We start from the raw sequence: 12139 nt of genomic DNA on the forward strand, positions 1-12139 counted from the left end.
CCTCCCTTTTTTGTTTAGACTAAAAACAATATTCATTTACTCAAATTGATAGAATATATCGAATAATACAAATTTAAAATCGCAAAAAACTAAAAAAAAACATGGCTTGTTCAAAAAAACTACTACAAATATGACTTATTACCAAGAGTTTTACATCAGTGGAAGAGATGCCAGATGTGAAAAGGAATATGGAGTATGTTTTACATCTGGTTTCAATTGTGAAGTGAAAAATACATAGACACAACTTTTTATATCTCTTTCTCACGCGGATATAGAACCCTAAAAAACATTCACTATCTCAGTTCCTCCATCTCTCTCACTCAGTATATCCGTTCAATCGAAGCAGCTGTTTCCCTTTCCTCTCAAACTTCATTCGCTCCAAACTCTCTCTCTCTCTCTCTCTCTCACGCGAATATCGAACCTTAACTCACTATCGAAGCAGTCGTTTCTCAGTTCGTATCATCCCTCCGTTCAATCGAAGCAGCTGTTTCCTTTTAGTCGTCCGAAGCCTTCACTTGTTATTTCTGTTCAGTTCAGTCGCTGTTTCACTCACCGAAGCCTTCAATCGCATTTTGCGAAGCTGTAAGTTCTTGATTCCCATTATTTTTTTCTTTCGATTTATAAGATATTTATTTTAGGGTTCTAAAACTCTGTTATAAAGTTTATGGATATTTGATTTGATTCATGGATATTCGAATCACAAATTCAAATCCCTAATTGCAGAATCAAGGCTCACTAATCCCAAATCTAAGCTCATTGAAACGAATCGAAACACAAACAGGTACTGATTCTATATCTACCAAGGCAAGGCATTCTTCAGGAAACACTGTAAGATTTTCACTTCGTTTCCAACGCTCCAATTGAAAAAAATTGTTGCGAATTTTGAAATGCAAGTAGTTATTGATCTCTCTGTGATTTGGTTTTCAGGTCAACGAAGCTATTCGGTCCAAACGGTGAGAGATTTGAACACCTTGCAGTTTTGAACTTGGTACAGAACGTGGTTTGTTTAATCTGGTCATATATATAAGTAAGATTCATATACTATATATCAAATTACTAATTGTTCCTTTTTTATTTTCTTTATCTTTGCAATTTTTATTTTTTTTGGAAATTTGTATTAATTAGTGACACTAGTAGCAATTTTACAATTGTCACAAATTTAAACTCAGGTAGCTTGGGATTATATTTATAAGGCTAAACTCTTTATCTTTGCAAATATTAATGTGTAAACTTGGTGTAATTTTTGTTGTTTATTTTTTGGCATTTTTGTTGTTTGTGTAGAGTGATAAAGTTGTGGGGTGGTGGAAATTCTGGTGGTGCTCCATGGTGGTCTTACTGGAGTGTTGATATTATATTACTAATACTATTGGTCTTGCTATGGGAATTGAAGCTAATAATGATTTGGATGAAGTTCCTACCTGTTAGAGACAGTTAGCACATAATGTGTGATCTGGGTTTATATCAGTTTCTACGTTTCTTTAATTTGTTTCAGTATCACATAGGTAGAGGTCATATTAGAGCGTCTATGAAAGCAAAACTTTATCACTTGCTAGAGCATTGAGCTAAGGAATGCTAATCAATTTGATCAACATATATACTTATACTATGAATTTGTGCTCTTCTGGATCTCATGTTTTTATTTCTACTTGTCCTTGGCAGCTGATATTTTTTCATTCCTTTGTGGAGGGAAAGTGGTTATACGACAATGTCCGTTCAAGGTTTGAAAAAAATACCCTCTTATCATTTATTCGGAAAAAAAAAATCAATATTTGTTGTGAATCAAATGTGTTATACTTATACCTAATTACTGATCTGTATTTGTAAAAGAGAGTTTGATATATTACACATACCTTTTCTTCACATATCTAGTAATAATCTTGGTCAAATACATGTTCAACTAGTATAAGTCCAACCTTATTTCACTCACAATGTTCCAACACCTGTAGCTTAGCTTCAGAGTTCTATTTAGCCTATAACAAACATATATTCTATCATTTGAACTTTAGAAATGAACTTCAGAAACGTATATTTTATAAGTTTGGGGAGAGATGGGAATATGTTGAAAGGATATTTGCTAACTATTCTTGGAACTTGAAAACATAATTTTTCCTATAAGTGTCATTTCACCGATAAGAGTGTGACCTTATAACTTAAATGGACAGAGCTTAAATTCCTACACTATGACCCCTTTCTGTTATAGGACAGAGTGTACTATATAAGTGGCGTCTCTGTGCTTGTTGCTGAATTTTGGGTATTAACATGTCTATATAAGTTGTGTTTATATAGGTTGTTGAATGTTTTATTGTTCATGTTTCTTATAACCATGTATGTGATTTGTTTGTGGGTAGTTGTAGTATCTTATTCACCGTCTAAATTATATATGATATTAGTATCTACTAGCTAGCTTATAATGTTATGCATTTATAGAATGCCTAATTTCCTTGTTGAGGAATATTAGTAGTATAAAGATAGATGGATGATAGAATGACATTTTGCCTCATATTCAGTTGTTTTTTATGACAGATTTTCTTCTTAAATAACATTTGCAGAGATCATCGCATTTCCGGGACCTCTCAACTAATTCAGAACATGGTCTTGAGTACGGACGATTCATCGAAAGCAAATCGTAAAGGAAAGCAAAAATAGGCAGGAGCTCGCGAAGAAGTTTTCAGCTTGAAAGAGAAAGTTATCAAAAGTAGGCAGTAGCCATCAATGAGTTTTGGTAAGTTGCTTTTTAGTTTTGGGAATGGGTTCGTGAGAGATGAGCACTCATGTTAACATAGATTGGTTCTGTAAGTGTGAGAGAGCTTCACTAATAGGTTTTGTCTTAAACTTGTTAGGGGAATTGGTTTAGGTTACTCTGGCCTTTGATTATTGATTTGAAAAAACTAAATCGAATTTTGATTAAAGGGGGCTGATTTTTTGTTAGATTAAGTTTGTGTCCAAATTTTCTTAAATTGTAGATATTCATGAAGAATTTTGTTGTTAGATTGTGATTTTTTTTTTTTTATGAATTTACGTTTCTTTTCTTGGTATATTATTCTAAAACCTTATTGATCATCATTTTATTGATTGGATTGGATCTATCTGAGAGTTACTTTTGTCTCTATGTTTGACCTTTCCTTTTGTTTTTGACATATAGCGGGTAAGGGAATTAGGATGAACGAGCTCTTGAACCCTATTGTGATTGTTAGGACCAAATATTTGTTAGTATTTAATTAATAGATCAATTGCATGAATCCAGCTACAAAATCATAAGCTAAGATCAACTGAGCATTTGAAAGCATGTGTATAGTGTAGTGAATGACCTTTTCATTAAGTCTAGAGTATTATGGATACTTTCTGATTGCGTCTGAAATCGACATTAATTGGTATAGTGAATGATATTTTATTAAAATAAAAGTGTGACAAAGGTTGTGGCTAGAGTATTTGAGTCTTTGTTGATAGGTTAGCCTGTATATTGTTTGTTGGCAGTTGTGTTTTTTGAGTACTCCTGGAAGTTGTTTTTGTTAAGAACGTGAATGTTGTGGAATTTGTAGTCACATGTTCTTGATTTTTAATTTTGAATGGTGTGTGTTATAGGTTTATTTGCAAGTTATGATTTGGATGCTGACATGTGGGTTAAAAAAAAATGCTGGAGTAAGAACAAAAACACTTTTTAAAAAAAAAAAGAAAAAAGTGAAGATTTTACATCAGTGGAAGTCTCCCGTCAGATGTAAAAAGTCCAATTTAATTTTGAAGTATAATTGAAAAAAATGCACATTTTACACCTGACGAAAGCCAGATGTAAAACGTGTGAACTTACTATGTCTAGTGCATCTGCATCTGACACTGGCCAGATGTAAAAAGGGCTTCTGGCTCTTATGGAGAAGGAAGAGATAATGTGTGTGGTTATTTTGGAGAAGACATATAAGGATCCTGATTTTGTTCTTTCCTTTTTATTTCCTATCACGACTCCCCTCTTTTATTATATTGCCCCTCTCTTTTGAATTTTTCAAATAACACTCCAAAAATATCTGGTTACACCCAAATTAATTTAACAACTTATCATAATACTAAAATTACCCTTGTTCATATAATTTTTTCCAAAACCGTTTTTCAATCTCCACCTCTCTTCCACACAAACATTCATGGATTGGAGATGTATCCAAACTTTATGAATGATTAAACATTGAATCACAAGTTGTTTTATACATAGTTGAATTTCTGCGCTTTTAGTTAGATCCTACGTTTTCATTTTTTCTAGCATGACTATGCAAATTTAATTTATGTATGACAATGTAAATTCAATTCACGTATAACCCAAAGTGAAGATGGTTCTATTTATACCAACAAAGGTACAAGCCTACATATTTTAGAAGAAATATAAAATTTGCAAATTAAGCAGTAATAAAACAATTTTGAATTTTGTAGATAACGATAATTCGTGATTTGTCTAGATTGGATTTTCATGAGATTCATTCATTTGAAGAAAAGGGTTATGATTGTTAATTTATTTTTAGGCATTTTAAATTTGCTTGAAGTACTCGTTGGCTAATATCATGATATATATATTTGAACGAGACCAACGTATGTACCATGATTTGTAGACACTAGACAAATGTAGAAGAAAGGAGATTAAAATGTGAAGGTTGTGAAAGAGAATGAGAGAGTGGGAGAAGAAGAATACGTGACAGTGATTTATCAGAAAAATAGGTTGTTTTGAAAATTAAATTTATAAAAGGGGTATTTGGGTCATTTTGGGGTGTAACTGGATTATTAAGGGGTGTTAAAAGCATAAATCCTCTCTTTTTTTTTGTTTAGACTAAAAACAACATTCATCTGCTCAAATTGATAGAATATATCAAATAATATAAATTTAAAATCCCTAAAAAAAAAAAAAAAAGAATCTGCGAATAAACTCACAACATCCACGTTAATAGCATACAACAAAAAAATGCGTACAAATGTGACAGCCTACAAATATGCTGAAATTGAAGTGCTCGATGTCAAAGTCTTCGAGTCTACAACGTTGACGACGTCAAAGTCATTGATTGAATATGCACTAAATCGAATATAATCTGTCAATCTAAAACCACACCAAGACGACGAAATCACGAAGAGAGAAAACAATTAAATATATGTGAAAATCACTTATTTTAATAAAAAGAAAAGGAAGAACAATTTAGAGGAGTGATTTTGTGTTAAAAATCGACCCTAAAATCACCTCTCTTTGATGGATGAGAAAAAAGAGAAAACTAGGTTTAAGAAAGGAAAGAAAAAAGGGGCCTTTGTTACTAATTATAATGTATATATGTATATTTTTGTCCTCTTTTACTATAGTTTCCTCTATAACTCAATAAACCTTTTTTTTATTTTTTAATTGGAGTCTTTTTTTTAGAGCATGCTATTTCGTTTTGGAACAATAAAATTTGTAAGTTTTAAAATAAGATTCTTCTCTTTCTTGCAAAGAAATTTCTTACTAAATAATATTTTTTTTATAATAGTTAATTGAAGTCTCTAATTAACATTATTATTATTATTATTTATTAATTAATTAGAGTTAAATTGTTGAAAATATATTCCATATTATGGGCCTGTTTGGATTTGCCTATTTTTATATTTATGAAAATATCTTATGCAAATAAATAAATTTTTATGTTACTTCGTAAGTTTTCATTAATTTTTTTATAAGCTGCTTTTTCATAAACTATATTAAAAAGCTTATAATAAAAAAAATTAAAAAATTGAGCAATGACATTTAAAAAATTATTTATTTATATAAATTATTTCGTATAATCTCAAAAATAAACTCATTCAACGGATCCTACTTTTTATTTATATAAACTATTTCGTATACTAACTAAGATATTACCCCTAACCACAAACAAATTGGATTCTACATAAAATGCGGTAAGTGGGTTGCCACTTGGCACGCGTTTGAGGGAAATGTCAATTTAGTAGTATTATTTAAAAAAAACAATAAATTATAGGGGAAATAGTCATTTTAGTCCCTCAATGTGAAACTCGCTATCATTCTGGTCCCTGACTGAAGAATAAATACAAAATAGTCTCCGACTATGCAATCCGTTAGTCATTTTAGTCCCTGCCGTCAAAATTGGCCGTTAAATTTAAAAAAAAAAATTGACGTGACATTTTTTGGAAACATGTGGCACGCTGAGTAGGCATTAGTTGGACAAGTGGTCTGATGACGTGGTGAGGGACCAAAATGACAATACTGTTGATCAATACTGTGATAATCATCATCACCATCGAATGGTTGAACGATGATGGAAGAATTTTGTTGTTGTTGGCCATTAATTAATGGTGACAGGTGACAGTGAGATGACGATGGTGATGAGACATAAGAGGTTTGGAGAAGTTTATATAGGAAGAAAAATATAAGCGGGGGCCAAGTAGAGGGAGTGACAAAACTGAAATCAAGAAGAAGAAGAAGAAGAAGAAGAAGAAGAAGAAGAAGAAGAAGAAGAAGAAGAAGAAGAAGAAGAAGAAGAAGAAGAAGAAGAAGAAGATTGTCAATTTGGTCCTGGCCATGTCATCGGGCCATTTGGCCAGCTAATGTCTACTCAGCGTGCCACGTGTCTCTAAAAATGCAATGTCATTTTTTTTTGTAAAGTTAACGGCCAATTTTAACGGTAGGGACTAAAATGATTAACGGATTGCAGAGTCGGGGACTATTTTATATTTTGTCTTTAGTCAGGGACTAAAATGACAACAAATTACACATTGAGGGACTAAAATGACTGTTTCCCCAATGTTATGACTATATTGGCTAAAAACAAATTAAACAATATACCTATAAACAAAGCTACAGGTGGTATTGCGGTTCTGCGATTCAACCTGATATGAAGAGCACACACAATCGATAAGGGTTTCTGCGATTCTGCGATTCAATCAATTGCGATTCTGCGATATTCAGAAGCTGCGATTTAATCAATTGAAGTCGCGATTCTGCGATTCAATCAATCATTATAAGATGAAGGAATTCAATCAATTAAAGTTGCGATTCTGCGATTCTGAGATTCTGCGATAAGGGTTTGCTTGCGATTCTGCGATAAGGGTTTGCGATTCACAAACTCTGCCTCTGCGATCTCGAAGCCTCTGCCTCGGCGATTCACGAACTCTGCCTTCGTTCCTTGTCGTTCTGTCTCCGCCGCAGTCACTCTGTTCCCGCCACCATTACTCTGTTTGTCCGTCATGATTCTTAATTGGTGATTCAATGAATTGCTGAGTTTGTCTTCTTCGACTGCCTTCTCTGTTTGGGTTACAGACGTATTTGTTAGTAATTTAGCGAGCTTTTCGGACTCTGCTAAGGTTGGGTATCTCTCCACTTTGTGAGAGTTTGCGTTAAACTACTGTTATTTCCTGCTTCTTCAAAAAAAAAAAAACTACTATTACTTGTTGTTGTCTTGTTTCCTTGGGTTCCTGCATTGTATTCTGATAACATGGAGGGAGTTAATTTGGAAAACCTTAATATCAATGAGGAAGAGGCTTTGAATTTCGATTTGGAGGAGAATTCTGATGAACAACATGATGTTTATCTCTGTTTGGTGGGTCGATTCATTCATGACAGGCCTATTAAATTCAATATAATGAAGGCGCGTATGGCTTGTTGGGTTTTGAATGTTGGCTACAATTTTGCAAAAACATCATAAGCCAACTGCTGTACCCAGATGCCGTAGAATGCCTGTACAGCATGTGTCTCCAGAAACAGGACGCGCTATACTCTGTTTTCATATCTTTTGAAGATTTGATTTACAAATATGTTCGTGCTAATCCAGCAAGTTAAACGCGCCTTCCACTGCAAGTTATTTAAAAGGCGGTTTGTTTTATTTGTTACAAAAATATGTTTCAATATTTTTGCATCAAATCTTTTAGTTGAAGAAATATTTTTTTTGGAGTAAATCTTTTCTCAAAGAAATATTTTTGGGAGTGAAGAGTTTGTTGAAGAATATCTTGTGAGCTGGCCATCGCTTTTTCCAGCTGTCAACAAAAGATTTACAAGGTTGATTTGTTCCTCAAGTTTCTCAAGTTTGTTATAAAAGATTAAGGAATCAAAAAGATTTGATTTGTGTCAAATATATTTTTGTGCTCAAGGAGGTTGTTGCAAAAATATAATTATGGAAGATTTGATTTTAATATATATCCACCGAAGGTTTATTGGAAACAAAAATATTTGAGGAAAATATTTTTGTGGAAGATTTGATTTTAATATATATCCACCGAAGGTTAATTGGAAACAAAAATATTTGAGGAAAATATTTTTGTGGAAGATTTGTTTTTAATAAAGGTTTCTTGGAGAAGAAGAATATTGATTAAAGCCCACAAAGCTCTGCCTATATAAGGATGATTCAAGACCTAGTTTTAATTACCGAAACTTGAAGCAAAAATAGAATATCAAAGATGTAGTCTTTTAGGGTTTCGTGTCTTTGAGCCACTCTCTAGGAGAGTTGGTGTAAAGTGAACCACTCGGGTTGTGAGATGGTCACTATGTCCTCACTCAGAAACCTTTAGGTAATGAGTAGAGTATTGTGAACTTCTCCTAAGCTTTGAAGTATGGAGTTAGTTTGTTTTTTATTTGTGATTTACTCAAGAGCTTTTAAGCGAGAGTAGAATCTAGTTTTATTGGAGTGTGACTCCTTGCAGATTGCTATTGATTGAAAACACAGGTTGTGTGGTTGAGAGGAAGTGAGAGGGGTCTCATATCTAGGAGTTTCTAGGTAGAAGTTAGCACGGGTAGTGGTTAAGTGAGGAGTTGTAAACGGGGGAGTTTAGCTCTGAATTAACACTATTATAGTGGATTTCCTTCCTGGATTGGTATCCCCCAAATTAGGTGACGTTGCACCGAACTGGGTTAACAAATAACCGGTGTTATTTACGTTCTGCACTTTATTTAACTTGTCTATTGTTTTCTGTACTGGTACAAGATGCTGTAGCATCTGTCACAGCATCTGTCCGCCAGCCTGCCGGAATTTCATGGCTGATGTTTGGAGACCATTGAAGAGTATGGCCGTGAAGGAAGCCACCCAGGGGTTATACTTATTCAAATTTTTTCACCCCCTGGTCCCTGGATGTGGAGGAGGTTATCAAGGGAGGGCCATGGCTTTTTGATAATTTCACTTTAGTTATTGAAAGGATGAAGGTAGGGATGGCTTTACATGATATTCCGCTTTATCATGTCAATTTTTGGGTGCAAATTCATAACGTCCCTGTTGGTATGATGCTTGAGAAGGTGGGGAAGGGTCTTGCAAATTACATAGGAGAATTTGTGGAGTATGACAAGAACAATAATACGAGCTTCTGGCGGCAGTACATGAGGGTGAAGGTGAGAGTGGATGTTAGGAGACCATTGAAGATTGAAAAAAAGATCGTTCTGAATGGCGGTCTAGGGGGTGTTGTGAAATTTAAGTATGAAAGATTGGGTCTTTCTTGCTTTGTCTATGGCGTTATTGGCCACTCAGAGAATAAGTGTGAGGTCAAATATGCCATGGAAAGGGATGATGGTAGAAGGGGTTGGTCGAATGAAATTAGAGCGGAGGTGCGCCGTCCTGGAGGTAGAGCTGAATCTCGTTGGTTACGCGATGAAGGTAGTAGTAGGGGTGATGTACCTCCTGATTGCCATGCTAGTGAGAGAGAGACACAACATACGAGGTCCCAACAGTCGAATGAGACACAACCACACGCTCGTGATAATGGTAGTGAAAGGTTTCAGGGTGGTAGTGAGGTAGTGATCACAAGCAGGAATACACATCATGAGTCAGCCCTTATTACATCAGGTGCCACTATGAGGAATCCGCACACTACTCATGAGTCAGCCCTTATTACATCAGGTACCACTATTTCATTGTCCCGTCGTCCTATCCTGACTTTGAGCAATGACGGGAATTCCCGACAGATTGAGATTGCGATGGATGAGAGGGGTGTTACACAGACCAGCCCGGTTGTGCACGACGTACCGCAGGGGGCTGGTGGAAGCCACTTTGATGATAATTATACAGAGGTCCAGATGGAGAGGAAGAGAAGGCGGGCTGCAGGTATAAGCCCAGAGGCATCAAATGATCTTGTTCAACAGCATTTTTTATCGGCAGGTCCTGGCAGTTGGAATTGTCGGGGATTGGGCGGCCCGAGTGCAATTCCTAACCTACGTAAGCTCGTCCGGGTACACAAGCTGGATATTTTATTTCTATCTGAGACTTTATCTTATACTAGACATCTTGAAACTATTCGAGTTTTATTGGGTTTTGCTTCTGATGTAGGAGGATTTCTTCTGTATATTATTATTTTAGTTAGATTTAGTTTTATTATATTTTAGGTTGATTTCTTATTTTTATATTTCACCTAGGTTAGTTATTTTTATATTTTAGGTAGATTTGTAATTTTTATTTAGCTAAGTTTGTTGTTTTTATTTTTACAATCTTTTAGGAGATTTGTTAATTTTATTTTTCACTCCTATTTAAACTAAATTATTGTAGCCTTGAAGGCAACCTTTTGATTGAATAAAAATACAGAGATTTTTCTCAAATTTGGTGGATTCCAAATTACTCCTTCTGGTGGATTCCAGAAGTCTAGTGGATTCTAGATTAGTTACTTTTTCTGGTGGATTTCGGAAATCTGGTGGATTCCAGAGCCTTATCTATCAGGTTTGTCGCTTGCGAACCTGTGTTTTATTATAGGATTAGCGCTTGCTTTTCCTTCACGCTTTCGTACTGCGTTAGTTGGTATCAGAGTCTGGTTTCTCCTGTTCTTTTCCTAACGTGATCAGCCATGGCGACGAGGGCAGACCTTGTCAATTTAGCTATAATGGTCAAAGCTCTGTCGGATAAGTTGACGGCATTGACGACTAAGGGGGACGACGTCGCTAACAACAACCAAAGCTGCAACAACAATAAAAACAATAACAACAACAGAAACGGCGACAACAACCGCAACAATCCATCTACTGATGACTCGAGTTCTGAGGATGAGGAAGTTGTGTCCGAGAAGGGAGGTGAAGAGACTTCAACTAGGATAAAAAAAATTGTCTTGTGCAAGTCTGGCGATCCACAACTTGATGTCGACCTACCTGTGGCGGCTCCGTCTAAGCCAGATGTATTTGTGCGAAATCCGGCAACAACTTCAGCGCCACTAGAACCTCCGGACACTAGGATGCATGCAGCGACTTCCATCTTAGCAAAACCGCCGCATCACAGCTGTCACATTGAACTCAAGGATTTGCTTGTAGATCGGGTTCCATTCGGGTTTTACCTTAAATATTATGGTTTCGGCACTAACTCAAGCATGTTAACTGAGTTGGGTCAAATACCCTTTTGTGATAAATTTCAAATTTTGTGTGCTATCTTTGAGCAATGGAACCCCGGTGGTCATTTGGATGTGTTGACACGAGACAGGTCCTCTCACTTCATTCAATGTGATCCAGGAGGGTGGTCTCTTGTTCATTGGAGGAGTCAACCTGCAAAGGAAGTTCTTTATCAAAACGAGAACTCGGGGTCGAGTTCTTTTGAGGTAGAGGAGACTGATGTAGGAGGATTTCTTCTGTATATTATTATTTTAGTTAGATTTAGTTTTATTATATTTTAGGTTGATTTCTTATTTTTATATTTCACCTAGGTTCGTTATTTTTATATTTTAGGTAGATTTGTAATTTTTATTTAGCTAGGTTTGTTGTTTTTATTTTTACAATCTTTTAGGAGATTTGTTAATTTTATTTTTCACTCCTATTTAAACTAAATTATTGTAGCCTTGAAGGCAACCTTTTGATTGAATAAAAATACAGAGATTTTTCTCAAATTTGGTGGATTCCAAATTACTCCTTCTGGTGGATTCCGGAAGTCTAGTGGATTCTAGATTAGTTACTTTTTCTGGTGGATTCCGGAAATCTGGTGGATTCCAGAGCCTTATCTAACAGGTTTGTCGCTTGCGAACCTGTGTTTTATTATAGGATTAGCGCTTGCTTTTCCTTCATGCTTCCGTACTGCGTCAGATTCTTGTTTAGCTGTCGACGTGGAGGGACGGAGTGGGGGTTTGGCAGTGTTATGGAAGGAAAGTGGTCATTGCAGCATTCTAAACTATACGAGAAATTTTATTAATGTATTAGTGCAGGATGAGGAACGGGGGGAGTGGAGGCTAACCTGTTACTATG

At 35.3% G+C, this 12139-nt stretch overlaps 1 long non-coding RNA gene across 3 annotated transcripts; it reads left to right on the plus strand.

Annotated features, from left to right (window-relative positions):
* The first annotated feature begins 238 nt into the window (after positions 1–238).
* Positions 239–3673, plus strand: LOC123905215. Of its 3 annotated transcripts, XR_006808352.1 has the most exons (6): positions 239–582; positions 724–828; positions 928–1027; positions 1282–1502; positions 1660–1718; positions 2550–3673. It is a non-coding gene; the product is annotated as an uncharacterized LOC123905215 (long non-coding RNA). The 3 variants fall into 3 exon arrangements; XR_006808350.1 differs by having other exon boundaries at positions 1282–1718; positions 2550–3672; XR_006808351.1 differs by lacking the exon at positions 1282–1502 and having other exon boundaries at positions 2550–3672.
* Positions 3674–12139: the final 8466 nt, after the last annotated feature.

This window comes from Trifolium pratense, linkage group LG1 (assembly GCF_020283565.1).
Source record: "Trifolium pratense cultivar HEN17-A07 linkage group LG1, ARS_RC_1.1, whole genome shotgun sequence".
In the NCBI taxonomy this organism is placed as follows: Eukaryota; Viridiplantae; Streptophyta; class Magnoliopsida; order Fabales; family Fabaceae; genus Trifolium; species Trifolium pratense.